Consider the following 5,901-nt stretch of genomic DNA (forward strand, 5'->3'; position numbering starts at 1 on the left):
GTGGGGCCCAGTGTGGGGCTTGAACTCATGACGTGGAGATCAGGACCTGAGCTGAGATCAAGAGCCAAATGCTTAACTGAGTGAGCCACCCAGGTGCCCCTTTATATACTTTTTTGTAACAGTCCTTCTAATATTGGAGTACTCCTCCATTGTTTGAATATTCCCTTGTTTTCTACACTGAGAACAATAAAATTTGTTTTTACTTTTCTCCTACCTTCATTGTATCCATTCATTAATCCAGAAAATATTTACTAACTGCCCAAGCAGTTTCAGTTCCTTTCTGGGCACCACCGCTACTGTGTTGGAGAAGATGCACCCATTGCCTAAAGGACCATACAAGACAGTAGTTAATCAAAAACAAGTAGCAGGTTCCTTGTCCTCCACATGGTCACCAACACTTGCTATTTCTTTTCTTTGTTTTAGCCATTCTGACAGGTGTGAGGTGGTATCTCATTGTGGTTTGGATTTTCATTGCCCTGATGATGAGTGATGTTAAGCATCTTTTCATGTATCGCTTGGCCATCTGTATGTCTTCTTTGGAAAAAATGTCTATTCAGACCTTCTGGTCATTTTTTAACTGGATTGTTTTTTTGTTTGTTTTGTGCTGAATTGTATAATTTATTTATATATTTTGAATATTAACCCTTTATCAGATATATCATAGTATCTTGCAAGTATCTTTTCCCATTCAGTAAGTTGCTTTTTCATTTTGTTGATGATTTCCTTCCCTGCAAAAGCTTTTTTTTTTTTTGATGTAGTCCCAATAGATTATTTTTTGCTTTTGTTTCTTTGCCTCAGGAAACATATCTAGAAAGATATAGCTATGGCCAATGTCAGGGAAATTACTGCCTGTATTCTCTTCTAGGATATTTATAGTTTCAGGGCTCACACTTAGGTCTTCGATCCATTTGGAGTTTATTTTTGTGTATGGTATTAGAAAGTGGTCCAGTTTCATTCTTTTGTATGTAGCTCTCCAGGTTACCCAGCACCATTTATTGAAGAGACTGTCTTTTCTCCATTGTATATTTTTGCTTCCTTTGTCACATTAATTAATTGACTGTATAAGCATGAGTTTATTTCTGGGCTTTCTATTTGTTCCATTGAACTATGTCTCTATTTTTGTGCCGGTATAGTGTTTTGATTATTACAGCTTTGTAGTATATCTTGAAATCTAGAATTGTCATACCCCCAGCTTTGTTCTTTTGTGGATTGTGAGGATATGGAGAAAAAGGAAAACTTAAGCGCCGTAGGTAGGGATGTAAATTGGTACAATCACTGTGGAAAAGTTTATGGGGTTTCTTCAAAAAATTAAAAATAGAAATACCATATGATCCAGTAATTCCATTACTAGCTATTTACCTAAAGAACGCAAAAACACTAATTAGAAAAGATATATGCATTCCTATGTTTATAGCAGCATTATTTACAATAGCCAAGATGTGGAAGCAACCCAAGTGTTCATCAATAGATGAAGGATAAAGAAATATATATACACATATATACAATGGAATATTATGTAGCTATAAAAAGAGGAGATTTTTGTCATTTGTGATAACATGAAGAGACCTAGACAGTACTTTGCCAAGTGAAATAAGTCAGACCGAGAAAGATAAATACTGTATGGTTTTACTTATATGTGGATTCTAAAAAAAACCAAATGAATAAACAAACAAAAAGCAGAATCAGACTTATATTTTTTTATGTTATGTTAATCGCCATACATTACATCATTAGTTTTTGATGTAGTGTTGCACGATTCGTTGTTTGCATATAACGCCCAGTACAGAGAACAAACTGATGGTTACCGGGGGTGAGAGGTTGAAAGGATGGGCAAAATGTATGAAGGGAAGTGGGAACACAGGCTTCCAGTTATGGAATGAATGTCAAAGAAGTAAAAGGCACAGCATATGGAGCATAGTCAATGACAATATAACAGCACTGTATGGTGACAAATGGTGGCTACAATTGTGAGTGTAGCATAATGTATAGAGAAGTCGAATGACTATGTTGTACATCTGGAATTAATGTAACATTCTGTGTCAATGATCTCAATTTTTTTTATATCTATAAATAAAGTATAGTTGACTCTTAAGCAACATGGTGGTTAGGGATATTGGCCCCTTGCATGGTCAAAATCCATGTATAACTTTGGACTCCTCCAAAACTTAAATACAAATAACCTACTGTTGACCAGAAGGCTTATCAAGAACATAAATAGTTGATTAACACACATTTTGTATATGTATTAATTCTATTCTTTCTTTTAAATTTTTTTATTGTTATGTTAATCACCATACATTACACCATTAGTTTTTGATGTCGTGTTCCATGATTCATTGTTTGTGCATAACACCCAGTGCTCCACGCAGAATGTGCCCTCTTTAATACCCATCACCAGGCTAGCCCATCCCCCCACCCCCCTCCCCTCTAGAACCCTGTTTGTTTTTCAGAGTCTATCATCTCTCATGGTTCATCTCCCCCTCCGACTTACTCCCCTTCATTCTTCCCCTCCTGCTATCTTCTTCTTCTTTTTTTTTCTTAACATATATTGCATTATTTGTTTCAAGTATTAATTCTATTTTTATATTGAAGTAAACTAGAGAAAATAAAATGTTATTTTGATTTATTTAAAAACTTTTTAAAAATATTTTATTTATTTATTTGACAGGCAGAGAGAGAAAGAGAGAAAAAGAGCACATATGTCGGGGGGCAGGCAGAAGGAGAAGCAGGCTCCCCGCTGAGCAAGGAGCCCAATGTGGGGACTCAATCCCATGACCAGGGATCATGATATGAGCCAAAGACAGATGCTTAATTGACTGAGCCCCCCAGGAACCCCTCTTTCCCTTTCTTTCCACACTCTCTTCTTTCTTCTTCTTTCTGATAATTAATTTTTTAGCATTCTATTCATTCAATTTCAAAAGGTCTCAAAATCTCAAAGAGTCAATCCAATTTTTTCTATATGAGTTTTGTCATGGTGTCAAAAAAGTCCTCACTTTATTAAGGTTTACATAAATGTACATCAATTCCTTTTATACTTTTATTATTTTTATATTAAATTTTAGACTTATTTTTAAATTAACTTGGAATATACTAAAAATCTCATTTCATTAGCTGAGTGCCATTAATTAACTAAGCCATCCAATTCTGTTGCTATGGAATGCTACTTTGTCTCTCTGTCCATCCTTCTACCATTTATCTCTGTCTGTCTGTCTGTCTCATTCTACTGGATAGTACTTAACTATAGGAAAGTGATTAAAACATTAATTTATTTTTATAATTAATCAATTTCCTGAGTCTTTATATTAATTTTTCTAGTTTTTCAGATGTTTTCCATGAAGTAAAAAAAGTCATATACAAATACTATTGGCCTTTTCTCTACTGATAGTTATATCTTTACTTTTCTCATTGACATGATAATTTTAGTAATTATTAGAAGTTCTTCAACAACATGTGTAGAGTTGCTGATGGACATTGTTTTTTTAATTCCTTAGTTTAACAATTATGGTTCTATTTTTCTGATCAAATAATATATTTGACTTAAATATCTTTCATTATCTTAAGGAGTCATTCAATTCAATTTTCTAAAGCTTAATACATTTTGATTCAAGATTGTATTTAAAATCAAGATTGGATGTTGAAATCCAATGTGTTTTTTTCATAATCTGTACATTTGGTGAAAAAAAAATCATGATTTGAATGACTTGTCAATTGTGTTTATAAATATCAATATATATAAATGTATATCCTCCGTGCTTCATTCAGTGTTTCAAAATTTTTTCCTTTACATTATTTGCTGGTGATATCTTTTAAATATTTTGAGCTACTCTGTTTACAATCTCTCTCTCTCTCTCTCTTTTTTTTTTTTTGCTATTTGAATGTTTATTAAAAAAATTCTCAAAATGACATGGAAACATGTTTACTGTATAAATAAAAGCACTTAGATGTTAAGAGTGTACATTATTCAATAATTTACATCATTACAAGAAAACTGGGTGTGAGTTAAACAGTACAAATTACCACATTATATTCATATTCCAGTCATTGTTCATCATCCACTATTTAATTTTTATGTTAGTAATGGATGTCTGGTTACATCAATTATCTTGAGAGCATCAAAAAGTGAATTGCATTTCAGAATAAAAATCCAAGTAAAATATTCTCAATGGCTAACATCTGGTAAGATTATCTGTTTAATAGAAAGTGTGAAAGAACTGTCTGACAAGTAAGTTGGATTGGCATAGAAAATCAGCTTTGCTAGAGAAAGGGGTCCTGTGTTCAAAAAAGTTTGGAAAAAACTGGGTCAAATAAAAGTAAACAGGATTTTATGTACCTTAGGCTTTATCAAGCTCCCTGAAAAGGGTGAAAATATTCCAAATACATTTGCTCACTGAAACTCCTTCACAGATCTCCTATGACCAAAATTCATAAGAACACCTTTGGAAGAGAATGAGTTAGAGAATCATGTAAAGAGTTCTAACACAAAGTGTCATCTGGCAGAAATTTATATGAAGAATACAATTGTCATTTTTAAAATTTTGCCTCCACCAGTAGCCTCCAAGTAAAGAAAAATGAGAACAGACCTCAGAACAGTACAGTGACTAGGTTACCTGTAAACTGGCTGTTAAGATCCCAGGCTGCTGAGTCATATTATCACCCTTATTCAACATGAATGATATGAGTGTGTTTACATTAGTTTTTCCCAACAAGAGTTCTAATTAGAATCCTGTAATTTTTTTTTTTAATGGCTCAGTTAACATCCTCTCACATTATCAAATATATGTTCATGGAAAAAAAAAACTTAACATCCAGAGGACAAAAGTATATGGATTATTTCATCACACATTTTATACTGCTGACCAAATGACAGCTAATTATATAAAATTATAATGTCAAAATGACTGTCCAATACTTCCTTTCCAAGACTGTTAAAAGTAAAAGTTGATTTAAAATTCTATGAGTTTATAAAAAGTTTTCTTTCAAGATACTGCCATTCACCCTCCATTCCTTAAGAAACACAGAATTTTATAAAAAGCATAATTAATTTGGTTACCAGTCATAATAAAATCATGTCAATTTGTACTCACATTTTAAGCTGGAAGACCTTCAGTTAAAGCATAAGAAATATACATGTTTTTTTAAATCTTCGTTAAAAAAGACAGAACGTTTGCCAGGAAAAGAGGCTGGATTAATTATAACAGCTCACACCAGTGATCTTAAAGGCTAAGGATTGGATGACCACTTTGCAACTTTCCACAGTAAAGCCACAGAAACAGGCCATGGTGCCTACTCCCTGGCTGACTGTCCATAAAGTTAAAAATTATGAGTTTTAATGCAATCCAATAATTCTGTTATTTAATAAGGATGAAACATTTTAATGTATTTAAACACATTCTCATAATTAAACAATATTTTTTCTCTGTCAATGTGTTTCATGATCTTTGTAAGTTTTTTAGCTATTTTCTGCTTTTTGCTAATTCAATATATTTCTTTAATTTGTGTATTTCTTTTTTTCTTTAAATTTTATTGTTATGTTAATCACCATACATTACATCATTAGTTTTGGATGTAGTGTTCCGTGTTTCATTGTTTGTGCATAACACCCAGTGCTCCAAGCAGAACGTGCCCTCTTTAATACCCATCACCAGGCTAACCCATCCCCCACCCCCTCCCATCTAGAACCCTCAGTTTGTTTTTCAGAGTCCATTGACTCTCATGGTTTGTCTCCACCTCTGATTTCCCCCCGTTCATTCTTCCTTTCCTGCTATCTTCTTCTTTTTTTTTTCTTAACATATCTTCCATTATTTGTTGCAGAGGTACAGATCTGTGATTCAATGATCTTGCACAATTAACAGCACTCACCATAGCACATACCCTCCCCAATGTCTATCACCCAACCACCCC

This window comes from Callorhinus ursinus, unplaced genomic scaffold (genome assembly GCF_003265705.2).
Source record: "Callorhinus ursinus isolate GAN/ISIS: 27379988/994484 unplaced genomic scaffold, GSC_fseal_2.0 scaffold60, whole genome shotgun sequence".
Classification (NCBI taxonomy): Eukaryota; Metazoa; Chordata; class Mammalia; order Carnivora; family Otariidae; genus Callorhinus; species Callorhinus ursinus.